The 27,579-nt window shown below is 40.6% G+C and overlaps 3 pseudogenes across 3 annotated transcripts; all 3 read right to left on the bottom strand.

The window, feature by feature from the left end:
• On the bottom strand, positions 1-5,140 carry LOC145535869 (E3 ubiquitin-protein ligase RNF168 pseudogene; annotated as a pseudogene). The gene has a single exon (XR_014075522.1). The product of XR_014075522.1 is annotated as an E3 ubiquitin-protein ligase RNF168 pseudogene (transcript).
• A 4,222-nt stretch (positions 5,141-9,362) lies between these two features.
• On the bottom strand, positions 9,363-14,502 carry LOC145535880 (E3 ubiquitin-protein ligase RNF168 pseudogene; annotated as a pseudogene). Its single transcript, XR_014075524.1, has one exon. The product of XR_014075524.1 is annotated as an E3 ubiquitin-protein ligase RNF168 pseudogene (transcript).
• A 4,225-nt stretch (positions 14,503-18,727) lies between these two features.
• On the bottom strand, positions 18,728-24,486 carry LOC145535818 (E3 ubiquitin-protein ligase RNF168 pseudogene; annotated as a pseudogene). The gene has a single exon (XR_014075502.1). The product of XR_014075502.1 is annotated as an E3 ubiquitin-protein ligase RNF168 pseudogene (transcript).
• Between the last annotated feature and the right edge of the window lie 3,093 nt (positions 24,487-27,579).

The raw sequence follows: 27,579 nt of genomic DNA, 5'->3' as shown, positions 1-27,579 counted from the left end.
TTATTAGCTCTAGGACATTTTATTGTATTATTACCTTAAAAGGATGGCAAAGTAGACATGAGCAGAAATGCTGTTAAAACTGTTGCTTTTCGCTCCCAGTTTTTCATATTAATGAAATAAAAGTTTAACAGTCTCTAAGTTAAATTTCACAAGTGAAATTGCTGCTCTTTGATTTAACTTTCAGGGCTAAGGTAGGGCAAAATCCAAGTATCATCCTTTCCATTTTTGTGCATATACACAAATAAGAGTCAGTATCAATACAAATGACAACATAAGGAAACAAAATGTTTAGTCAGGTTCTACCACACAGGATACTACGACATAACTCTGCTACAGTAAATTCCCATTTTGTGTTTTGGAATAGCAGATTACATAGTATGGTGTGAAAAGCAGTAAAACGCACGTGCTTTCTGTGTCATTTAGCAAAGAAAAGACAAGAAAGAATACATTGCCAAACTCCACCTGCTACTCCATCCTAGACCCAGTTGTCTATCATCCACTCGGTTCCAGTACTTCCAAATTCTCAATCTAACCCACCCAGTCTCAAGCCAAGATTAACTCCTTTTGCATCAACTCTCCTTTCTCTCAGCTAGGTCATCATTTTCCAGAAAAGTCTGATTTTTCTGACTTCACGATTTAACCCATTTGAAGTCAAAGAAAATGCTGTAATACTGAAAGCAATTAAACTAGAGATGGAAATTAGTGTTGGGGAAGATACATTTCAAGTGCTCTGGAAATATAATGAGAAAGTTGCAAGAAAACAGACTTTAAACTCTGCCTGGCTTCCTTAGTTACTTGGTATATTATAATGTTGCTCTGATTACTAGTCAGGACAAAAAAGTGCTCAAAGGCACTAAAATATGCATTTTGGGGGGAAACGCATGGACATTAAGATTTCTTGGGAGCTGGCCAAGGCATTTTTATATCCATAAGGACCGTCAACTTAAACTTAGCCCATCACAGTTATTAAAAAATGAAGGGAGTGGAACTCTTGCTTACAACTGGGTTTGGCAGAAACACATCTGTATACTCTGCCCCTGTAATCACACAGGCCTTTAATTAGGGACAATTGAGTGTGCCCACAGAGCAGCACTAACGAAAAATTTATAAAGGATCTATGATAGAGCTTCACAATCCAGCTTTACCAGGTTGTAAACACTCTTCTTACCCAAGCATTACGTTGTATATCTGTGAAACATCTGAAAGATACTTTTCCTTGACCTCCCAGGCTGTAGGCCATGAGTCGTTTTATGTACAAGTATCTATAATAGAACTTGAACTTTCTTGCATTAACTGAACAATGTTACAACTGGAACTTAAAAGAAGGTTGCTAATTTTCACTTTTTGAGGCTCTGTGAGGTACTGGATGCTCTAGATCAGTTTGTCTTTTGAAGCTTCTCTCTTTGGCATTCTTCCTGTGTCCATTTAGTAATTTGCCTAGAGGTGATGAGGTAGCCCGTAACTGATATTCATCTGGGGATCCATTTAGCCAGGCTGGCCTCATTTGTTCTTGGTTCACCTCTTGCTGAAGTTGCAATGCTAATAACCTATCCTGTTCTTCTTGTTTATGTCTGTCAAAAAATAGACGTTCCAAATCTATCAGTGTTGGGATGAAGTGGACTTGTTTACTCTTGGTCTGAGGATGCGCCGAGGAACATTTTTTCTTCTTTTTCTAGAACGGCATGGATCGCTGACTGCTTCAGACAAAGACTTCTGGTTTTTTGCTCTGGAGATATCTTTATTGGTCAGTAGATGAGACTCCTCATTTTCTGTCACAACTGTGTTATTTTTCAGTGTCTTCATCGTATCTGACACTGTACATCCACTCTCTGTTTTGCCATAAGGCTTAATTGCAGCTTCTCCAGAAGAGGAAATTCCAGCTTTAGGTTCTTCATGACTGATGACACATACCTCTCTTTCATGACTGCTTTGTTTTGTTTTGACTTTTCCTTCAAGGTACCGTTCTCCACCACTGGCACATAACTGAGGTCTAGGTGACACCACTGAAGCTTCTGCATCTTGCTTTTGAACTTCAAGGCATATTTGAGGAGAAAGTGCTGGCATATCTTCCTCAATTTCTGTGTCTTGCCACATAGGGTTCTTCCTATCACTGCTGTCAGTTGCCTTGCATCTGGAGGTTTTCCTGTCTTCTACAACTTCAGACTGTGACGCTGACTCAAGTTGAGAATTCGGTGACAAACACTTCTGAATATCACCAGTGTGTTTTTGTTTGCGCTTCCTTTTCCTTGGTGACTCGGTTGTGACGGGAGTAGATTCTTTGGAATCCGAGCGGAAAGCCGAGACACTTTCCTCACAGACATTGCTAATATTAAGGCTTAGCCTTCTTGCCAGCGCTTCATCACTTTTCAGTTGTTCTTCCATCTCTCTGTGCCTTTTTTCTGCCTGTCCCTCTTCCTCTTCCTCCTCCTCTGCCAGTAATCTCCGTATGTATTCTTCACTGGCTTTGTTTTCTTCCTCCTGAATGGCTCGTTGCTCTGCCTCCATCTTGCTTCTCTCCTCTTCATATTCTCTGCTTAATTCCGCAGGCTGACTTGATAGACAAACTGGCTGATAGTCATCAACGATTTCCTCTGATTGTTGCCCAGAGAGTCTAAGCCGGCATTCCTCTGGATAGTGTTTTTGAATTATCTCCCACAGTTCCATATTGACAAGAGAATTTTTTCGGTTGTGGTACCGAGTCCACGAAGAGACCCAGCGGCGACAGAAAGGACAGCGCAAACTTGTCTTCTCCATAGTCAATTCGAAGCATGTTTTACAGAGCGTGTGGTTGCAAGGCAGTGTCACAGGCTCAGTGAGGATTTCCATACAGATGTGGCACTGGCATTCCAACAAGGAAGGGATGGTGTCTTTGGGTACAGCCATTTTAATATGCTAATAAAGGTGTATTCAACATCAATGCCAGAATTCCAGGATTGGGAACCTCAAATGTCTTTAAGTAAAAAGGCTCTGTGGGCCAGGTAAACAGTTCGACCCCAGAAGCCGGTGTATTTGTCCGTGTTAAAGACAAGTACCCTGAAAGGAAGCAAACGAACCTTGACTGCTCCCAGGCACTGACAGCCGTTGCCGTACAGCAGATGGTGGGCGCAGGGCTCTCTAGTGAGGCAGACGGCAGGCGCCAAGTTCCATTCCTCCCTGTTCCCAGGTGAGGAGAATCCCTTAGTTCTGAGCAGCTAAGCCTGAGACGGCTGAGGTGCCCAGGCAACCACTCCACGAAGACCGACGCTTCTTCCGGGATGACGCCTCAGCAAAGGGACTTCCATTTGACCTTTGCTGTGGGGTCGCGCCTGCGCACTTCTCGGGGCTCCGAGCAGACCCTCCTCTCTCCTGCACAGTGCGAGTCGTTTACGCGTGTCTGACTCTTTGCGACCCCGTGGACTATACAGTCCATGGAATTCTCCAGGCCAGAATACTGGAGTGGGTAGCTTTTCCCTTCTCCAGGGGATCTTCCCAACCCAGGGATCGAACCCAGGTCTCCCGCACTTCAGACAGATTCTTTACAAACGGAGCTATCAGGGAAGCCTAATCTTGGGGGCGGTGCTGTAGCAATCTCAAAAGGGCTAGTGAGGTCACAATGCTCTCCCTCTCTCCTTTTTCTTGTAGGACACGAATCATTAGATGTAGAGTCTACCCTAAATACAGGATGATTTCATGTCAAGATCCGTAGTTTCATGCCACAGACCTTATTCCCCAAAATGGTCTCATCGCAGGTTCAGGAATTGTGGTTTGGACATGTCTTTTTCAGGACATATGTCAACCCATTATAGTGATAGGAGGGATGAAAAACTAAAATGAGATCTTACCTTTTGTAGATCAGTATACAAACACATGCCTACATGCATAAATATATAAATGCCTGCATAAGAAAGAATATAATGCATTCTTGAACAATGAAATGCAGATAAAAACATTCAACAGGTGTTTTTTGGGTTTTATGTTTTGGGGAAATGTTGCTTTTCTGCTCTTTATGATATTATTTATTTTTCAGATGTCTATCGTTCTTGCAAATGTTAAAATGGCAGGGAAGCAAGTACATTCTTACTGCTGCTGCTGCTAAGTCGCATCAGTCGTGTCCGACTCTGTGCGACCCCATAGACGGCAGCTCACCAGGCTCCTCCGTCCCGGGGATTCTCCAGTCAAGAACACCGGAGTGGGTTGCCATTTCCTTCTCCAACATTCTTACTACATCCCCAGAAAAGTCTTTAGAACGGTAATATTTTTCAGGGACAGGAAGAGAGATGAGAGGTTGAGGAAGCCCCTTCCTCCATATAACAAGAAGATTCCCCTCCAATAACAACCAAAATGATTAATATCAATGCTTCAAATTTCTTGCTGTTAAATTGGAGGAAAATATCGGACCTCAGTTTGACATTTAAAATTTTTAAATGGAGGATAATTGCATTACAATGTAGTGCTGGCTTCTGCCATACAACGTTACAAATCAGTTGTAACTATGTATATATATCCTCTCCCTCTCCAATCCCCTCCCCCCATCCTGCCCTTTTAGTTCATACAAAGCTCCAGTCTGGGTTCCCTGTGTTATATAGCAACTTCTCACTAGCTATTTCTTCTACACATGGTAGTGTGTGTATACACACACACACACACACACACACACATACATATATACACACACATATGTATATATAAGTGCTACATTTTCAATTCATCTCACCCTCTCATTCCCCTGCTATGTCCTCAAGTCCATTCTCTATTCTGTTTCTCCATTCCTTCCCTGCAAATAGGTTCATCAGTGCCATTTGTCTAGATTTCATATATATGCTTTAATATACTATATTTGGTTTTCTGTGACTTATGTCATTCTGTATAATAGTCTCTAGGTTCATCTACCTCATTATGACTGACTCAAATTTGTTCCCTTTTATGGCTGAGTAATATTCCATTGTATATATGTACCACTACTTCTTTGTCTATTGATCCATTGACAGATATCTAGGTTGCTTCTGTGTCCTGGCTATCGTAAATAGTGCTGCAGTAAACATTAGGCTACATGTTTCTGTTTGAGTTGTGAGTTTCTCAGGCAGGGTATACGCCCAGTAGTGGAACTGCTGGATCATATGATAGTTTTATTCTTAGTATTTTTCAGGAATCTCCATACTGCTCCCCATAGTGGCTGTATCAATTTACATTCCCACCAACAGTGCAAGAGGGTTCCCTTTTCTCCACATCTTCTCCAGCATTTATTGTTTATAGATTTTTTCATGATAGCCATTCTGACTGGTATGAGGTAGTAGTTCACTGTAGTTTTGATTTGCATTTCTCTAATAATGAGCAATGTAGAGCATCTTTTCGTGTGTTTATTGGCCATCTGCATGTCTTTTTTGGAGAAGTGGCTGTTTCAGTCTTCTGCCTATTTTTGTGATTGGCTTGTTTGTATTTCTGATATTGAACTGACTGAGAGGCTTATATATTTTGGAGATTTGTCCTCTGTCGGTTTTTTTGTTTGGAATACTTTTTGCTCCCATTCTGAGGGCTAACTTTTCATTTTGTTTATAGTTTCCCTTGCTGTGCAAAATCTTTTAAGTTTTATTAGGTTGCATTTGTTAAGTTCTGCTTTTATTTCCGTTAGTTTAAGAGGCAGGTCCAAGAGGATCTTGCTACGATTTATGGCATAGAGTGTTCTGCCTATGTTTTCATCAAACAGTTTTATAATTTCTGGCCTTACACTTAAGTCTTTAGTTCATTTTTAATTCGTTTTTGTGTATGGTTTTCCAAAGAGTTGTGTGCCCTGATGACAATGAGTCTTACCAGATGAGAAGAAGTTAGATGTGGGGCACAGCAGGCCCTAGAATCTGTTCACATCTTAGTCTTGTGACTGCTTAGCCCTGCCCTCAATGTGCCTCATTTCCTTGATGTTTCAAGTTGGGCAACAGTAGCTCCTCCTCATAGATTGTAGTGAGAGTTTAATGAGCAACTACAGGTTTAGCACTTACAAAAGAGTGGGGAACTGAGGGAGTCAGCAAAAATAATTAACAATTCTTAGAATTATCATACCTAAATTGGCCATTGGTGTTTCTATTCCTATTTTTATGATTACGTGGGCCTATATTATTTGTGACTCTTTGTGAACCCATGGACTCTAGCCCACCAGGCTCCTCTGTCCATGGGATTCTCCAGGCAAGAATAGTGATATGGCTTGCCATGACCTCCTCGAAGGCATCTTCCCGACCCAGGGATCGAACCTCTGTCTCTCAGCTCTCCTGCACCGGCACATGGGTTCTTCTACCACTAGCACTACCCAGGAAGCCTACACTGGTATTGCTCCAAAGAAAGCAGTTGTATAAAATGATAAGTAGGCCATCACCTGATTACTATGCTGTAAGACGAACACATATTTATATAGAAAAATGTCTCAAAAACAAACATATACTCAAATGTTAAGAATTATTCTCCATAAATTATATGGTTTTAAGATGTTTTAATGATTTTTTTTTCCTAAATGCATTTTTCACTTTTTCCTACAAATAAAGTGTCTTGGATAAGCCTTCTTATGTGAATAATGCCAAAAAAAATAAAAAAGAAGAGGACAATAAGATGGTAAAGACTAGAGATGTCTTCAAGATAACTAAGATATGAAGGGAACATTTTATGCAAGGATGGGCACAATGAAAGACGGAAATAGCAAGGACCTGACAAAAGCAAAAGAGATTAAGAAGTGGCAAAAACACATAAGAACTATACAAAAAAGATAGTAGTGACCCAGAAAGCCACGATGGTGTGGCTACTAACCTACAGCCAGACATCCTGCAGTGTGAATTCAATTGGGCCTTAGGAAACATGATTATGGAAAGTCAGTGGAAGTGATGGAATTCCAGCTGAGCTATTTAAATCCTAAAAGATGGTGCTGTTAAAGTGTTGCACGCAACATATCAGCAAATTTGGAAAACTCAGCAGTGGCCACAGGACTGGAAAAATCAGTTTTCATCCCAATCCCAAAGAAGGGCAAGGCCAAAGAATGTTCAAACTACCATACAATCGAGATCATTTCACATGCTAGCAAGGCCATGCTCAAAATCCATCAAGCTAGGGTTCATTAGTATGTGAACTGAGAACTTCCAGATGCACAAATGGATTTAGAAAAGGCAGAGGAACCAGAGATCAAATTGCCAGCATCCATTGGGTCATAGAAAGAGCAAGGGGATTCCAGAAAAACACCTGTACTAAGTTGCTTCAGCTGTATCTGACTCTTTGCGACACTATGGACCATAGCCTGCCAGGCCACTCTGTCCAAGGGATTCTCCAGGCAAGAACACTGGATTGGATTGCCATGCCCTCCTCCAGGGGATCTTCCTGACCCAGGGATTGAACCTGTTTTGCTGATGTTTCCTGCACTGGCAGGCGGGTTCTTTACCACTACTGCCACCTGGTAGCATATGAAGTGAGCACAGGTGTACCATAGTTTGTACATTCTTTGGCATTGCCCTTCTTTGGGATTGGAATGAAAACTGAACTTTACCTATCCTACAGCCACTGCTGAGTTTTCCAAATTTGCTAGCCTATTAAGTGCAGCACTTTAACAGCATTCATCTTTACCTGGAATTCCATCACATCCACTGGCTGTGTTCTTAGTAATGCTTCCTAAGGCCCACTTGACCTCACATTCCAGGATGTCTGGGTCTAGTGAATGACCACACTATCGTGGTTATTCGGCAATTAAGACCATTTTTGGACAGTTCTTCTCTGTATTCCTAATATCTTCTGTTTCTGTTAGGCTCTTGCTGTTTCTGTCGTTTATTGTGCCCATCTTTGCATGAAATATTCCTTTGGTATCTCCAGTTTTCTTGAAGTGATCTCTAGTCTTTCCCATTCTATTGGTTTCCTCTATTTCTTTGCATTGTCCACTTAAGAAGGCTTTCTCATCTGTCCTTGCTATTCTTTGCAACTCTACATTCAGATGCTATTCTTTGGAACTCTACATTTCCTTTTCTCTTTTGCCTTTCCCTTCTTTTTTTTCCTCAGCTATTTTTAAGGCCTACTCAGACAACCATTTTGCCTTTTTGCATTTCTTTACCTCGGGGATGGTTTTGATCAGTATCTCCTGTAAAATGTTATGAACCCCCATCCATAGTTCTTCAGGCATTCTATCAGATCTAATCCCTTGAATCTATTCATCACTTCCACTGTATACCATAAGGGAATTGATTTAGGTCATACCTGAATGGCATAGTTGTTTTCCCTACTTTCTTCAATTTAATCCTGAATTTTCCATTAAGGAACTCATGATCTGAGCCACAGTCAGCTCCCGGTCTTGTTTTGCTGACTGTATAGAACTTCTCCCCTTTTGGCTGCAAAGAATACAATCAATATGATTTTGGTATTGACCGTCCGGTGATGTCCATGTATAGAGTCATCTCTTGTACTGCTGGAAGAGGTTGTTTTCCATGACCAGTGCATTCTCTTGTCAAAACTCTATTGGGCTTTTCTCAGCTTCATTTTGTACTCCAAGGCCAAACTTTCCTGGTATTCCAGGTATCTCTTGACTTCCTCCTTTTGCATTCCAATCCCCTATGAAGGAATGGACATCTTTTTCATGTGTTAGTTCTAGAACGTCTCTGGGAATGCTTCAATATCATGAGAACTCACTCCATATAATTTGTAAGTACTTACTCCTGCCTTGTCAAGCAAGATTTAATGATTATTTTGTAATACTGTTTTTAACATTTTAAATATTATAATTTGAAAATAATATGGCTCATTACATCTAAAACATTTGCTACCCTGGACAGAGTGAAATGTGAGTACTGAAATAAATTAGGATTCAGACATGTTCTGGAGGCTACAGGACTCAATGGGGAAATCTTTGGTGAAATATAGGTTACACGACTAAGCACATATTAAAAAGCAGTTTTCCCCTTTTATCTAGTTTTATACCTTTTTTGGTCATGGACTACTCCAGGATGATGTAATTACAAAACTTTAAATTCAAGGAGTCCTCTAAATGTTAAAAAAAAAAAAAAGGACTCAAAAAATGAATAAATGATAAAATAAATAAATAAATAAATACATTCAAGGAGTCCTTAAAATGTAAAGCAAAACAGGTTTAAAAAGTATTGGTCTGAATAAAAGAGATTTTAGTCTATTTTAGACAAATTTGGTTAGTTTCTAACTACACTTCATTTCAGCACAATCATCACTCAGGGGACAATCCTTTATGAGAAAGGGGAAATTAAAGTTTAAATTAGCTTCAGAATTCTACCCATTATCACCCAATCCATACTGAAGTATATGTCATCAAATATGCAAGGATTACAGAATTTCAGTTATGTAATTTTGAGGCAAAAAGCGTAATAATGTATAAAATCATTGACAAACTTAAGCTAGAATTATTAGCTCTAGGACATTTTATTGTATTATTACCTTAAAAGGATGGCAAAGTAGACATGAGCAGAAATGCTGTTAAAACTGTTGCTTTTCGCTCCCAGTTTTTCATATTAATGAAATAAAAGTTTAACAGTCTCTAAGTTAAATTTCACAAGTGAAATTGCTGCTCTTTGATTTAACTTTCAGGGCTAAGGTAGGGCAAAATCCAAGTATCATCCTTTCCATTTTTGTGCATATACACAAATAAGAGTCAGTATCAATACAAATGACAACATAAGGAAACAAAATGTTTAGTCAGGTTCTACCACACAGGATACTACGACATAACTCTGCTACAGTAAATTCCCATTTTGTGTTTTGGAATAGCAGATTACATAGTATGGTGTGAAAAGCAGTAAAACGCACGTGCTTTCTGTGTCATTTAGCAAAGAAAAGACAAGAAAGAATACATTGCCAAACTCCACCTGCTACTCCATCCTAGACCCAGTTGTCTATCATCCACTCGGTTCCAGTACTTCCAAATTCTCAATCTAACCCACCCAGTCTCAAGCCAAGATTAACTCCTTTTGCATCAACTCTCCTTTCTCTCAGCTAGGTCATCATTTTCCAGAAAAGTCTGATTTTTCTGACTTCACGATTTAACCCATTTGAAGTCAAAGAAAATGCTGTAATACTGAAAGCAATTAAACTAGAGATGGAAATTAGTGTTGGGGAAGATACATTTCAAGTGCTCTGGAAATATAATGAGAAAGTTGCAAGAAAACAGACTTTAAACTCTGCCTGGCTTCCTTAGTTACTTGGTATATTATAATGTTGCTCTGATTACTAGTCAGGACAAAAAAGTGCTCAAAGGCACTAAAATATGCATTTTGGGGGGAAACGCATGGACATTAAGATTTCTTGGGAGCTGGCCAAGGCATTTTTATATCCATAAGGACCGTCAACTTAAACTTAGCCCATCACAGTTATTAAAAAATGAAGGGAGTGGAACTCTTGCTTACAACTGGGTTTGGCAGAAACACATCTGTATACTCTGCCCCTGTAATCACACAGGCCTTTAATTAGGGACAATTGAGTGTGCCCACAGAGCAGCACTAACGAAAAATTTATAAAGGATCTATGATAGAGCTTCACAATCCAGCTTTACCAGGTTGTAAACACTCTTCTTACCCAAGCATTACGTTGTATATCTGTGAAACATCTGAAAGATACTTTTCCTTGACCTCCCAGGCTGTAGGCCATGAGTCGTTTTATGTACAAGTATCTATAATAGAACTTGAACTTTCTTGCATTAACTGAACAATGTTACAACTGGAACTTAAAAGAAGGTTGCTAATTTTCACTTTTTGAGGCTCTGTGAGGTACTGGATGCTCTAGATCAGTTTGTCTTTTGAAGCTTCTCTCTTTGGCATTCTTCCTGTGTCCATTTAGTAATTTGCCTAGAGGTGATGAGGTAGCCCGTAACTGATATTCATCTGGGGATCCATTTAGCCAGGCTGGCCTCATTTGTTCTTGGTTCACCTCTTGCTGAAGTTGCAATGCTAATAACCTATCCTGTTCTTCTTGTTTATGTCTGTCAAAAAATAGACGTTCCAAATCTATCAGTGTTGGGATGAAGTGGACTTGTTTACTCTTGGTCTGAGGATGCGCCGAGGAACATTTTTTCTTCTTTTTCTAGAACGGCATGGATCGCTGACTGCTTCAGACAAAGACTTCTGGTTTTTTGCTCTGGAGATATCTTTATTGGTCAGTAGATGAGACTCCTCATTTTCTGTCACAACTGTGTTATTTTTCAGTGTCTTCATCGTATCTGACACTGTACATCCACTCTCTGTTTTGCCATAAGGCTTAATTGCAGCTTCTCCAGAAGAGGAAATTCCAGCTTTAGGTTCTTCATGACTGATGACACATACCTCTCTTTCATGACTGCTTTGTTTTGTTTTGACTTTTCCTTCAAGGTACCGTTCTCCACCACTGGCACATAACTGAGGTCTAGGTGACACCACTGAAGCTTCTGCATCTTGCTTTTGAACTTCAAGGCATATTTGAGGAGAAAGTGCTGGCATATCTTCCTCAATTTCTGTGTCTTGCCACATAGGGTTCTTCCTATCACTGCTGTCAGTTGCCTTGCATCTGGAGGTTTTCCTGTCTTCTACAACTTCAGACTGTGACGCTGACTCAAGTTGAGAATTCGGTGACAAACACTTCTGAATATCACCAGTGTGTTTTTGTTTGCGCTTCCTTTTCCTTGGTGACTCGGTTGTGACGGGAGTAGATTCTTTGGAATCCGAGCGGAAAGCCGAGACACTTTCCTCACAGACATTGCTAATATTAAGGCTTAGCCTTCTTGCCAGCGCTTCATCACTTTTCAGTTGTTCTTCCATCTCTCTGTGCCTTTTTTCTGCCTGTCCCTCTTCCTCTTCCTCCTCCTCTGCCAGTAATCTCCGTATGTATTCTTCACTGGCTTTGTTTTCTTCCTCCTGAATGGCTCGTTGCTCTGCCTCCATCTTGCTTCTCTCCTCTTCATATTCTCTGCTTAATTCCGCAGGCTGACTTGATAGACAAACTGGCTGATAGTCATCAACGATTTCCTCTGATTGTTGCCCAGAGAGTCTAAGCCGGCATTCCTCTGGATAGTGTTTTTGAATTATCTCCCACAGTTCCATATTGACAAGAGAATTTTTTCGGTTGTGGTACCGAGTCCACGAAGAGACCCAGCGGCGACAGAAAGGACAGCGCAAACTTGTCTTCTCCATAGTCAATTCGAAGCATGTTTTACAGAGCGTGTGGTTGCAAGGCAGTGTCACAGGCTCAGTGAGGATTTCCATACAGATGTGGCACTGGCATTCCAACAAGGAAGGGATGGTGTCTTTGGGTACAGCCATTTTAATATGCTAATAAAGGTGTATTCAACATCAATGCCAGAATTCCAGGATTGGGAACCTCAAATGTCTTTAAGTAAAAAGGCTCTGTGGGCCAGGTAAACAGTTCGACCCCAGAAGCCGGTGTATTTGTCCGTGTTAAAGACAAGTACCCTGAAAGGAAGCAAACGAACCTTGACTGCTCCCAGGCACTGACAGCCGTTGCCGTACAGCAGATGGTGGGCGCAGGGCTCTCTAGTGAGGCAGACGGCAGGCGCCAAGTTCCATTCCTCCCTGTTCCCAGGTGAGGAGAATCCCTTAGTTCTGAGCAGCTAAGCCTGAGACGGCTGAGGTGCCCAGGCAACCACTCCACGAAGACCGACGCTTCTTCCGGGATGACGCCTCAGCAAAGGGACTTCCATTTGACCTTTGCTGTGGGGTCGCGCCTGCGCACTTCTCGGGGCTCCGAGCAGACCCTCCTCTCTCCTGCACAGTGCGAGTCGTTTACGCGTGTCTGACTCTTTGCGACCCCGTGGACTATACAGTCCATGGAATTCTCCAGGCCAGAATACTGGAGTGGGTAGCTTTTCCCTTCTCCAGGGGATCTTCCCAACCCAGGGATCGAACCCAGGTCTCCCGCACTTCAGACAGATTCTTTACAAACGGAGCTATCAGGGAAGCCTAATCTTGGGGGCGGTGCTGTAGCAATCTCAAAAGGGCTAGTGAGGTCACAATGCTCTCCCTCTCTCCTTTTTCTTGTAGGACACGAATCATTAGATGTAGAGTCTACCCTAAATACAGGATGATTTCATGTCAAGATCCGTAGTTTCATGCCACAGACCTTATTCCCCAAAATGGTCTCATCGCAGGTTCAGGAATTGTGGTTTGGACATGTCTTTTTCAGGACATATGTCAACCCATTATAGTGATAGGAGGGATGAAAAACTAAAATGAGATCTTACCTTTTGTAGATCAGTATACAAACACATGCCTACATGCATAAATATATAAATGCCTGCATAAGAAAGAATATAATGCATTCTTGAACAATGAAATGCAGATAAAAACATTCAACAGGTGTTTTTTGGGTTTTATGTTTTGGGGAAATGTTGCTTTTCTGCTCTTTATGATATTATTTATTTTTCAGATGTCTATCGTTCTTGCAAATGTTAAAATGGCAGGGAAGCAAGTACATTCTTACTGCTGCTGCTGCTAAGTCGCATCAGTCGTGTCCGACTCTGTGCGACCCCATAGACGGCAGCTCACCAGGCTCCTCCGTCCCGGGGATTCTCCAGTCAAGAACACCGGAGTGGGTTGCCATTTCCTTCTCCAACATTCTTACTACATCCCCAGAAAAGTCTTTAGAACGGTAATATTTTTCAGGGACAGGAAGAGAGATGAGAGGTTGAGGAAGCCCCTTCCTCCATATAACAAGAAGATTCCCCTCCAATAACAACCAAAATGATTAATATCAATGCTTCAAATTTCTTGCTGTTAAATTGGAGGAAAATATCGGACCTCAGTTTGACATTTAAAATTTTTAAATGGAGGATAATTGCATTACAATGTAGTGCTGGCTTCTGCCATACAACGTTACAAATCAGTTGTAACTATGTATATATATCCTCTCCCTCTCCAATCCCCTCCCCCCATCCTGCCCTTTTAGTTCATACAAAGCTCCAGTCTGGGTTCCCTGTGTTATATAGCAACTTCTCACTAGCTATTTCTTCTACACATGGTAGTGTGTGTATACACACACACACACACACACACACACATACATATATACACACACATATGTATATATAAGTGCTACATTTTCAATTCATCTCACCCTCTCATTCCCCTGCTATGTCCTCAAGTCCATTCTCTATTCTGTTTCTCCATTCCTTCCCTGCAAATAGGTTCATCAGTGCCATTTGTCTAGATTTCATATATATGCTTTAATATACTATATTTGGTTTTCTGTGACTTATGTCATTCTGTATAATAGTCTCTAGGTTCATCTACCTCATTATGACTGACTCAAATTTGTTCCCTTTTATGGCTGAGTAATATTCCATTGTATATATGTACCACTACTTCTTTGTCTATTGATCCATTGACAGATATCTAGGTTGCTTCTGTGTCCTGGCTATCGTAAATAGTGCTGCAGTAAACATTAGGCTACATGTTTCTGTTTGAGTTGTGAGTTTCTCAGGCAGGGTATACGCCCAGTAGTGGAACTGCTGGATCATATGATAGTTTTATTCTTAGTATTTTTCAGGAATCTCCATACTGCTCCCCATAGTGGCTGTATCAATTTACATTCCCACCAACAGTGCAAGAGGGTTCCCTTTTCTCCACATCTTCTCCAGCATTTATTGTTTATAGATTTTTTCATGATAGCCATTCTGACTGGTATGAGGTAGTAGTTCACTGTAGTTTTGATTTGCATTTCTCTAATAATGAGCAATGTAGAGCATCTTTTCGTGTGTTTATTGGCCATCTGCATGTCTTTTTTGGAGAAGTGGCTGTTTCAGTCTTCTGCCTATTTTTGTGATTGGCTTGTTTGTATTTCTGATATTGAACTGACTGAGAGGCTTATATATTTTGGAGATTTGTCCTCTGTCGGTTTTTTTGTTTGGAATACTTTTTGCTCCCATTCTGAGGGCTAACTTTTCATTTTGTTTATAGTTTCCCTTGCTGTGCAAAATCTTTTAAGTTTTATTAGGTTGCATTTGTTAAGTTCTGCTTTTATTTCCGTTAGTTTAAGAGGCAGGTCCAAGAGGATCTTGCTACGATTTATGGCATAGAGTGTTCTGCCTATGTTTTCATCAAACAGTTTTATAATTTCTGGCCTTACACTTAAGTCTTTAGTTCATTTTTAATTCGTTTTTGTGTATGGTTTTCCAAAGAGTTGTGTGCCCTGATGACAATGAGTCTTACCAGATGAGAAGAAGTTAGATGTGGGGCACAGCAGGCCCTAGAATCTGTTCACATCTTAGTCTTGTGACTGCTTAGCCCTGCCCTCAATGTGCCTCATTTCCTTGATGTTTCAAGTTGGGCAACAGTAGCTCCTCCTCATAGATTGTAGTGAGAGTTTAATGAGCAACTACAGGTTTAGCACTTACAAAAGAGTGGGGAACTGAGGGAGTCAGCAAAAATAATTAACAATTCTTAGAATTATCATACCTAAATTGGCCATTGGTGTTTCTATTCCTATTTTTATGATTACGTGGGCCTATATTATTTGTGACTCTTTGTGAACCCATGGACTCTAGCCCACCAGGCTCCTCTGTCCATGGGATTCTCCAGGCAAGAATAGTGATATGGCTTGCCATGACCTCCTCGAAGGCATCTTCCCGACCCAGGGATCGAACCTCTGTCTCTCAGCTCTCCTGCACCGGCACATGGGTTCTTCTACCACTAGCACTACCCAGGAAGCCTACACTGGTATTGCTCCAAAGAAAGCAGTTGTATAAAATGATAAGTAGGCCATCACCTGATTACTATGCTGTAAGACGAACACATATTTATATAGAAAAATGTCTCAAAAACAAACATATACTCAAATGTTAAGAATTATTCTCCATAAATTATATGGTTTTAAGATGTTTTAATGATTTTTTTTTCCTAAATGCATTTTTCACTTTTTCCTACAAATAAAGTGTCTTGGATAAGCCTTCTTATGTGAATAATGCCAAAAAAAATAAAAAAGAAGAGGACAATAAGATGGTAAAGACTAGAGATGTCTTCAAGATAACTAAGATATGAAGGGAACATTTTATGCAAGGATGGGCACAATGAAAGACGGAAATAGCAAGGACCTGACAAAAGCAAAAGAGATTAAGAAGTGGCAAAAACACATAAGAACTATACAAAAAAGATAGTAGTGACCCAGAAAGCCACGATGGTGTGGCTACTAACCTACAGCCAGACATCCTGCAGTGTGAATTCAATTGGGCCTTAGGAAACATGATTATGGAAAGTCAGTGGAAGTGATGGAATTCCAGCTGAGCTATTTAAATCCTAAAAGATGGTGCTGTTAAAGTGTTGCACGCAACATATCAGCAAATTTGGAAAACTCAGCAGTGGCCACAGGACTGGAAAAATCAGTTTTCATCCCAATCCCAAAGAAGGGCAAGGCCAAAGAATGTTCAAACTACCATACAATCGAGATCATTTCACATGCTAGCAAGGCCATGCTCAAAATCCATCAAGCTAGGGTTCATTAGTATGTGAACTGAGAACTTCCAGATGCACAAATGGATTTAGAAAAGGCAGAGGAACCAGAGATCAAATTGCCAGCATCCATTGGGTCATAGAAAGAGCAAGGGGATTCCAGAAAAACACCTGTACTAAGTTGCTTCAGCTGTATCTGACTCTTTGCGACACTATGGACCATAGCCTGCCAGGCCACTCTGTCCAAGGGATTCTCCAGGCAAGAACACTGGATTGGATTGCCATGCCCTCCTCCAGGGGATCTTCCTGACCCAGGGATTGAACCTGTTTTGCTGATGTTTCCTGCACTGGCAGGCGGGTTCTTTACCACTACTGCCACCTGGTAGCATATGAAGTGAGCACAGGTGTACCATAGTTTGTACATTCTTTGGCATTGCCCTTCTTTGGGATTGGAATGAAAACTGAACTTTACCTATCCTACAGCCACTGCTGAGTTTTCCAAATTTGCTAGCCTATTAAGTGCAGCACTTTAACAGCATTCATCTTTACCTGGAATTCCATCACATCCACTGGCTGTGTTCTTAGTAATGCTTCCTAAGGCCCACTTGACCTCACATTCCAGGATGTCTGGGTCTAGTGAATGACCACACTATCGTGGTTATTCGGCAATTAAGACCATTTTTGGACAGTTCTTCTCTGTATTCCTAATATCTTCTGTTTCTGTTAGGCTCTTGCTGTTTCTGTCGTTTATTGTGCCCATCTTTGCATGAAATATTCCTTTGGTATCTCCAGTTTTCTTGAAGTGATCTCTAGTCTTTCCCATTCTATTGGTTTCCTCTATTTCTTTGCATTGTCCACTTAAGAAGGCTTTCTCATCTGTCCTTGCTATTCTTTGCAACTCTACATTCAGATGCTATTCTTTGGAACTCTACATTTCCTTTTCTCTTTTGCCTTTCCCTTCTTTTTTTTCCTCAGCTATTTTTAAGGCCTACTCAGACAACCATTTTGCCTTTTTGCATTTCTTTACCTCGGGGATGGTTTTGATCAGTATCTCCTGTAAAATGTTATGAACCCCCATCCATAGTTCTTCAGGCATTCTATCAGATCTAATCCCTTGAATCTATTCATCACTTCCACTGTATACCATAAGGGAATTGATTTAGGTCATACCTGAATGGCATAGTTGTTTTCCCTACTTTCTTCAATTTAATCCTGAATTTTCCATTAAGGAACTCATGATCTGAGCCACAGTCAGCTCCCGGTCTTGTTTTGCTGACTGTATAGAACTTCTCCCCTTTTGGCTGCAAAGAATACAATCAATATGATTTTGGTATTGACCGTCCGGTGATGTCCATGTATAGAGTCATCTCTTGTACTGCTGGAAGAGGTTGTTTTCCATGACCAGTGCATTCTCTTGTCAAAACTCTATTGGGCTTTTCTCAGCTTCATTTTGTACTCCAAGGCCAAACTTTCCTGGTATTCCAGGTATCTCTTGACTTCCTCCTTTTGCATTCCAATCCCCTATGAAGGAATGGACATCTTTTTCATGTGTTAGTTCTAGAACGTCTCTGGGAATGCTTCAATATCATGAGAACTCACTCCATATAATTTGTAAGTACTTACTCCTGCCTTGTCAAGCAAGATTTAATGATTATTTTGTAATACTGTTTTTAACATTTTAAATATTATAATTTGAAAATAATATGGCTCATTACATCTAAAACATTTGCTACCCTGGACAGAGTGAAATGTGAGTACTGAAATAAATTAGGATTCAGACATGTTCTGGAGGCTACAGGACTCAATGGGGAAATCTTTGGTGAAATATAGGTTACACGACTAAGCACATATTAAAAAGCAGTTTTCCCCTTTTATCTAGTTTTATACCTTTTTTGGTCATGGACTACTCCAGGATGATGTAATTACAAAACTTTAAATTCAAGGAGTCCTCTAAATGTTAAAAAAAAAAAAAAGGACTCAAAAAATGAATAAATGATAAAATAAATAAATAAATAAATACATTCAAGGAGTCCTTAAAATGTAAAGCAAAACAGGTTTAAAAAGTATTGGTCTGAATAAAAGAGATTTTAGTCTATTTTAGACAAATTTGGTTAGTTTCTAACTACACTTCATTTCAGCACAATCATCACTCAGGGGACAATCCTTTATGAGAAAGGGGAAATTAAAGTTTAAATTAGCTTCAGAATTCTACCCATTATCACCCAATCCATACTGAAGTATATGTCATCAAATATGCAAGGATTACAGAATTTCAGTTATGTAATTTTGAGGCAAAAAGCGTAATAATGTATAAAATCATTGACAAACTTAAGCTAGAATTATTAGCTCTAGGACATTTTATTGTATTATTACCTTAAAAGGATGGCAAAGTAGACATGAGCAGAAATGCTGTTAAAACTGTTGCTTTTCGCTCCCAGTTTTTCATATTAATGAAATAAAAGTTTAACAGTCTCTAAGTTAAATTTCACAAGTGAAATTGCTGCTCTTTGATTTAACTTTCAGGGCTAAGGTAGGGCAAAATCCAAGTATCATCCTTTCCATTTTTGTGCATATACACAAATAAGAGTCAGTATCAATACAAATGACAACATAAGGAAACAAAATGTTTAGTCAGGTTCTACCACACAGGATACTACGACATAACTCTGCTACAGTAAATTCCCATTTTGTGTTTTGGAATAGCAGATTACATAGTATGGTGTGAAAAGCAGTAAAACGCACGTGCTTTCTGTGTCATTTAGCAAAGAAAAGACAAGAAAGAATACATTGCCAAACTCCACCTGCTACTCCATCCTAGACCCAGTTGTCTATCATCCACTCGGTTCCAGTACTTCCAAATTCTCAATCTAACCCACCCAGTCTCAAGCCAAGATTAACTCCTTTTGCATCAACTCTCCTTTCTCTCAGCTAGGTCATCATTTTCCAGAAAAGTCTGATTTTTCTGACTTCACGATTTAACCCATTTGAAGTCAAAGAAAATGCTGTAATACTGAAAGCAATTAAACTAGAGATGGAAATTAGTGTTGGGGAAGATACATTTCAAGTGCTCTGGAAATATAATGAGAAAGTTGCAAGAAAACAGATTTTAAACTCTGCCTGGCTTCCTTAGTTACTTGGTATATTATAATGTTGCTCTGATTACTAGTCAGGACAAAAAAGTGCTCAAAGGCACTAAAATATGCATTTTGGGGGGAAACGCATGGACATTAAGATTTCTTGGGAGCTGGCCAAGGCATTTTTATATCCATAAGGACCGTCAACTTAAACTTAGCCCATCACAGTTATTAAAAAATGAAGGGAGTGGAACTCTTGCTTACAACTGGGTTTGGCAGAAACACATCTGTATACTCTGCCCCTGTAATCACACAGGCCTTTAATTAGGGACAATTGAGTGTGCCCACAGAGCAGCACTAACGAAAAATTTATAAAGGATCTATGATAGAGCTTCACAATCCAGCTTTACCAGGTTGTAAACACTCTTCTTACCCAAGCATTACGTTGTATATCTGTGAAACATCTGAAAGATACTTTTCCTTGACCTCCCAGGCTGTAGGCCATGAGTCGTTTTATGTACAAGTATCTATAATAGAACTTGAACTTTCTTGCATTAACTGAACAATGTTACAACTGGAACTTAAAAGAAGGTTGCTAATTTTCACTTTTTGAGGCTCTGTGAGGTACTGGATGCTCTAGATCAGTTTGTCTTTTGAAGCTTCTCTCTTTGGCATTCTTCCTGTGTCCATTTAGTAATTTGCCTAGAGGTGATGAGGTAGCCCGTAACTGATATTCATCTGGGGATCCATTTAGCCAGGCTGGCCTCATTTGTTCTTGGTTCACCTCTTGCTGAAGTTGCAATGCTAATAACCTATCCTGTTCTTCTTGTTTATGTCTGTCAAAAAATAGACGTTCCAAATCTATCAGTGTTGGGATGAAGTGGACTTGTTTACTCTTGGTCTGAGGATGCGCCGAGGAACATTTTTTCTTCTTTTTCTAGAACGGCATGGATCGCTGACTGCTTCAGACAAAGACTTCTGGTTTTTTGCTCTGGAGATATCTTTATTGGTCAGTAGATGAGACTCCTCATTTTCTGTCACAACTGTGTTATTTTTCAGTGTCTTCATCGTATCTGACACTGTACATCCACTCTCTGTTTTGCCATAAGGCTTAATTGCAGCTTCTCCAGAAGAGGAAATTCCAGCTTTAGGTTCTTCATGACTGATGACACATACCTCTCTTTCATGACTGCTTTGTTTTGTTTTGACTTTTCCTTCAAGGTACCGTTCTCCACCACTGGCACATAACTGAGGTCTAGGTGACACCACTGAAGCTTCTGCATCTTGCTTTTGAACTTCAAGGCATATTTGAGGAGAAAGTGCTGGCATATCTTCCTCAATTTCTGTGTCTTGCCACATAGGGTTCTTCCTATCACTGCTGTCAGTTGCCTTGCATCTGGAGGTTTTCCTGTCTTCTACAACTTCAGACTGTGACGCTGACTCAAGTTGAGAATTCGGTGACAAACACTTCTGAATATCACCAGTGTGTTTTTGTTTGCGCTTCCTTTTCCTTGGTGACTCGGTTGTGACGGGAGTAGATTCTTTGGAATCCGAGCGGAAAGCCGAGACACTTTCCTCACAGACATTGCTAATATTAAGGCTTAGCCTTCTTGCCAGCGCTTCATCACTTTTCAGTTGTTCTTCCATCTCTCTGTGCCTTTTTTCTGCCTGTCCCTCTTCCTCTTCCTCCTCCTCTGCCAGTAATCTCCGTATGTATTCTTCACTGGCTTTGTTTTCTTCCTCCTGAATGGCTCGTTGCTCTGCCTCCATCTTGCTTCTCTCCTCTTCATATTCTCTGCTTAATTCCGCAGGCTGACTTGATAGACAAACTGGCTGATAGTCATCAACGATTTCCTCTGATTGTTGCCCAGAGAGTCTAAGCCGGCATTCCTCTGGATAGTGTTTTTGAATTATCTCCCACAGTTCCATATTGACAAGAGAATTTTTTCGGTTGTGGTACCGAGTCCACGAAGAGACCCAGCGGCGACAGAAAGGACAGCGCAAACTTGTCTTCTCCATAGTCAATTCGAAGCATGTTTTACAGAGCGTGTGGTTGCAAGGCAGTGTCACAGGCTCAGTGAGGATTTCCATACAGATGTGGCACTGGCATTCCAACAAGGAAGGGATGGTGTCTTTGGGTACAGCCATTTTAATATGCTAATAAAGGTGTATTCAACATCAATGCCAGAATTCCAGGATTGGGAACCTCAAATGTCTTTAAGTAAAAAGGCTCTGTGGGCCAGGTAAACAGTTCGACCCCAGAAGCCGGTGTATTTGTCCGTGTTAAAGACAAGTACCCTGAAAGGAAGCAAACGAACCTTGACTGCTCCCAGGCACTGACAGCCGTTGCCGTACAGCAGATGGTGGGCGCAGGGCTCTCTAGTGAGGCAGACGGCAGGCGCCAAGTTCCATTCCTCCCTGTTCCCAGGTGAGGAGAATCCCTTAGTTCTGAGCAGCTAAGCCTGAGACGGCTGAGGTGCCCAGGCAACCACTCCACGAAGACCGACGCTTCTTCCGGGATGACGCCTCAGCAAAGGGACTTCCATTTGACCTTTGCTGTGGGGTCGCGCCTGCGCACTTCTCGGGGCTCCGAGCAGACCCTCCTCTCTCCTGCACAGTGCGAGTCGTTTACGCGTGTCTGACTCTTTGCGACCCCGTGGACTATACAGTCCATGGAATTCTCCAGGCCAGAATACTGGAGTGGGTAGCTTTTCCCTTCTCCAGGGGATCTTCCCAACCCAGGGATCGAACCCAGGTCTCCCGCACTTCAGACAGATTCTTTACAAACGGAGCTATCAGGGAAGCCTAATCTTGGGGGCGGTGCTGTAGCAATCTCAAAAGGGCTAGTGAGGTCACAATGCTCTCCCTCTCTCCTTTTTCTTGTAGGACACGAATCATTAGATGTAGAGTCTACCCTAAATACAGGATGATTTCATGTCAAGATCCGTAGTTTCATGCCACAGACCTTATTCCCCAAAATGGTCTCATCGCAGGTTCAGGAATTGTGGTTTGGACATGTCTTTTTCAGGACATATGTCAACCCATTATAGTGATAGGAGGGATGAAAAACTAAAATGAGATCTTACCTTTTGTAGATCAGTATACAAACACATGCCTACATGCATAAATATATAAATGCCTGCATAAGAAAGAATATAATGCATTCTTGAACAATGAAATGCAGATAAAAACATTCAACAGGTGTTTTTTGGGTTTTATGTTTTGGGGAAATGTTGCTTTTCTGCTCTTTATGATATTATTTATTTTTCAGATGTCTATCGTTCTTGCAAATGTTAAAATGGCAGGGAAGCAAGTACATTCTTACTGCTGCTGCTGCTAAGTCGCATCAGTCGTGTCCGACTCTGTGCGACCCCATAGACGGCAGCTCACCAGGCTCCTCCGTCCCGGGGATTCTCCAGTCAAGAACACCGGAGTGGGTTGCCATTTCCTTCTCCAACATTCTTACTACATCCCCAGAAAAGTCTTTAGAACGGTAATATTTTTCAGGGACAGGAAGAGAGATGAGAGGTTGAGGAAGCCCCTTCCTCCATATAACAAGAAGATTCCCCTCCAATAACAACCAAAATGATTAATATCAATGCTTCAAATTTCTTGCTGTTAAATTGGAGGAAAATATCGGACCTCAGTTTGACATTTAAAATTTTTAAATGGAGGATAATTGCATTACAATGTAGTGCTGGCTTCTGCCATACAACGTTACAAATCAGTTGTAACTATGTATATATATCCTCTCCCTCTCCAATCCCCTCCCCCCATCCTGCCCTTTTAGTTCATACAAAGCTCCAGTCTGGGTTCCCTGTGTTATATAGCAACTTCTCACTAGCTATTTCTTCTACACATGGTAGTGTGTGTATACACACACACACACACACACACACACATACATATATACACACACATATGTATATATAAGTGCTACATTTTCAATTCATCTCACCCTCTCATTCCCCTGCTATGTCCTCAAGTCCATTCTCTATTCTGTTTCTCCATTCCTTCCCTGCAAATAGGTTCATCAGTGCCATTTGTCTAGATTTCATATATATGCTTTAATATACTATATTTGGTTTTCTGTGACTTATGTCATTCTGTATAATAGTCTCTAGGTTCATCTACCTCATTATGACTGACTCAAATTTGTTCCCTTTTATGGCTGAGTAATATTCCATTGTATATATGTACCACTACTTCTTTGTCTATTGATCCATTGACAGATATCTAGGTTGCTTCTGTGTCCTGGCTATCGTAAATAGTGCTGCAGTAAACATTAGGCTACATGTTTCTGTTTGAGTTGTGAGTTTCTCAGGCAGGGTATACGCCCAGTAGTGGAACTGCTGGATCATATGATAGTTTTATTCTTAGTTTTTTTCAGGAATCTCCATACTGCTCCCCATAGTGGCTGTATCAATTTACATTCCCACCAACAGTGCAAGAGGGTTCCCTTTTCTCCACATCTTCTCCAGCATTTATTGTTTATAGATTTTTTCATGATAGCCATTCTGACTGGTATGAGGTAGTAGTTCACTGTAGTTTTGATTTGCATTTCTCTAATAATGAGCAATGTAGAGCATCTTTTCGTGTGTTTATTGGCCATCTGCATGTCTTTTTTGGAGAAGTGGCTGTTTCAGTCTTCTGCCTATTTTTGTGATTGGCTTGTTTGTATTTCTGATATTGAACTGACTGAGAGGCTTATATATTTTGGAGATTTGTCCTCTGTCGGTTTTTTTGTTTGGAATACTTTTTGCTCCCATTCTGAGGGCTAACTTTTCATTTTGTTTATAGTTTCCCTTGCTGTGCAAAATCTTTTAAGTTTTATTAGGTTGCATTTGTTAAGTTCTGCTTTTATTTCCATTAGTTTAAGAGGCAGGTCCAAGAGGATCTTGCTACGATTTATGGCATAGAGTGTTCTGCCTATGTTTTCATCAAACAGTTTTATAATTTCTGGCCTTACACTTAAGTCTTTAGTTCATTTTTAATTCGTTTTTGTGTATGGTTTTCCAAAGAGTTGTGTGCCCTGATGACAATGAGTCTTACCAGATGAGAAGAAGTTAGATGTGGGGCACAGCAGGCCCTAGAATCTGTTCACATCTTAGTCTTGTGACTGCTTAGCCCTGCCCTCAATGTGCCTCATTTCCTTGATGTTTCAAGTTGGGCAACAGTAGCTCCTCCTCATAGATTGTAGTGAGAGTTTAATGAGCAACTACAGGTTTAGCACTTACAAAAGAGTGGGGAACTGAGGGAGTCAGCAAAAATAATTAACAATTCTTAGAATTATCATACCTAAATTGGCCATTGGTGTTTCTATTCCTATTTTTATGATTACGTGGGCCTATATTATTTGTGACTCTTTGTGAACCCATGGACTCTAGCCCACCAGGCTCCTCTGTCCATGGGATTCTCCAGGCAAGAATAGTGATATGGCTTGCCATGACCTCCTCGAAGGCATCTTCCCGACCCAGGGATCGAACCTCTGTCTCTCAGCTCTCCTGCACCGGCACATGGGTTCTTCTACCACTAGCACTACCCAGGAAGCCTACACTGGTATTGCTCCAAAGAAAGCAGTTGTATAAAATGATAAGTAGGCCATCACCTGATTACTATGCTGTAAGACGAACACATATTTATATAGAAAAATGTCTCAAAAACAAACATATACTCAAATGTTAAGAATTATTCTCCATAAATTATATGGTTTTAAGATGTTTTAATGATTTTTTTTTCCTAAATGCATTTTTCACTTTTTCCTACAAATAAAGTGTCTTGGATAAGCCTTCTTATGTGAATAATGCCAAAAAAAATAAAAAAGAAGAGGACAATAAGATGGTAAAGACTAGAGATGTCTTCAAGATAACTAAGATATGAAGGGAACATTTTATGCAAGGATGGGCACAATGAAAGACGGAAATAGCAAGGACCTGACAAAAGCAAAAGAGATTAAGAAGTGGCAAAAACACATAAGAACTATACAAAAAAGATAGTAGTGACCCAGAAAGCCACGATGGTGTGGCTACTAACCTACAGCCAGACATCCTGCAGTGTGAATTCAATTGGGCCTTAGGAAACATGATTATGGAAAGTCAGTGGAAGTGATGGAATTCCAGCTGAGCTATTTAAATCCTAAAAGATGGTGCTGTTAAAGTGTTGCACGCAACATATCAGCAAATTTGGAAAACTCAGCAGTGGCCACAGGACTGGAAAAATCAGTTTTCATCCCAATCCCAAAGAAGGGCAAGGCCAAAGAATGTTCAAACTACCATACAATCGAGATCATTTCACATGCTAGCAAGGCCATGCTCAAAATCCATCAAGCTAGGGTTCATTAGTATGTGAACTGAGAACTTCCAGATGCACAAATGGATTTAGAAAAGGCAGAGGAACCAGAGATCAAATTGCCAGCATCCATTGGGTCATAGAAAGAGCAAGGGGATTCCAGAAAAACACCTGTACTAAGTTGCTTCAGCTGTATCTGACTCTTTGCGACACTATGGACCATAGCCTGCCAGGCCACTCTGTCCAAGGGATTCTCCAGGCAAGAACACTGGATTGGATTGCCATGCCCTCCTCCAGGGGATCTTCCTGACCCAGGGATTGAACCTGTTTTGCTGATGTTTCCTGCACTGGCAGGCGGGTTCTTTACCACTACTGCCACCTGGTAGCATATGAAGTGAGCACAGGTGTACCATAGTTTGTACATTCTTTGGCATTGCCCTTCTTTGGGATTGGAATGAAAACTGAACTTTACCTATCCTACAGCCACTGCTGAGTTTTCCAAATTTGCTAGCCTATTAAGTGCAGCACTTTAACAGCATTCATCTTTACCTGGAATTCCATCACATCCACTGGCTGTGTTCTTAGTAATGCTTCCTAAGGCCCACTTGACCTCACATTCCAGGATGTCTGGGTCTAGTGAATGACCACACTATCGTGGTTATTCGGCAATTAAGACCATTTTTGGACAGTTCTTCTCTGTATTCCTAATATCTTCTGTTTCTGTTAGGCTCTTGCTGTTTCTGTCGTTTATTGTGCCCATCTTTGCATGAAATATTCCTTTGGTATCTCCAGTTTTCTTGAAGTGATCTCTAGTCTTTCCCATTCTATTGGTTTCCTCTATTTCTTTGCATTGTCCACTTAAGAAGGCTTTCTCATCTGTCCTTGCTATTCTTTGCAACTCTACATTCAGATGCTATTCTTTGGAACTCTACATTTCCTTTTCTCTTTTGCCTTTCCCTTCTTTTTTTTCCTCAGCTATTTTTAAGGCCTACTCAGACAACCATTTTGCCTTTTTGCATTTCTTTACCTCGGGGATGGTTTTGATCAGTATCTCCTGTAAAATGTTATGAACCCCCATCCATAGTTCTTCAGGCATTCTATCAGATCTAATCCCTTGAATCTATTCATCACTTCCACTGTATACCATAAGGGAATTGATTTAGGTCATACCTGAATGGCATAGTTGTTTTCCCTACTTTCTTCAATTTAATCCTGAATTTTCCATTAAGGAACTCATGATCTGAGCCACAGTCAGCTCCCGGTCTTGTTTTGCTGACTGTATAGAACTTCTCCCCTTTTGGCTGCAAAGAATACAATCAATATGATTTTGGTATTGACCGTCCGGTGATGTCCATGTATAGAGTCATCTCTTGTACTGCTGGAAGAGGTTGTTTTCCATGACCAGTGCATTCTCTTGTCAAAACTCTATTGGGCTTTTCTCAGCTTCATTTTGTACTCCAAGGCCAAACTTTCCTGGTATTCCAGGTATCTCTTGACTTCCTCCTTTTGCATTCCAATCCCCTATGAAGGAATGGACATCTTTTTCATGTGTTAGTTCTAGAACGTCTCTGGGAATGCTTCAATATCATGAGAACTCACTCCATATAATTTGTAAGTACTTACTCCTGCCTTGTCAAGCAAGATTTAATGATTATTTTGTAATACTGTTTTTAACATTTTAAATATTATAATTTGAAAATAATATGGCTCATTACATCTAAAACATTTGCTACCCTGGACAGAGTGAAATGTGAGTACTGAAATAAATTAGGATTCAGACATGTTCTGGAGGCTACAGGACTCAATGGGGAAATCTTTGGTGAAATATAGGT

This window comes from Giraffa tippelskirchi, chromosome X (genome assembly GCF_054371585.1).
Source record: "Giraffa tippelskirchi isolate mGirTip1 chromosome X, T2T-mGirTip1v1.2.pri, whole genome shotgun sequence".
Classification (NCBI taxonomy): Eukaryota; Metazoa; Chordata; class Mammalia; order Artiodactyla; family Giraffidae; genus Giraffa; species Giraffa tippelskirchi.
The sequence above is the reverse complement of the archived record's forward strand: the minus strand, read 5'-3'. Positions and strand labels throughout refer to the sequence as shown.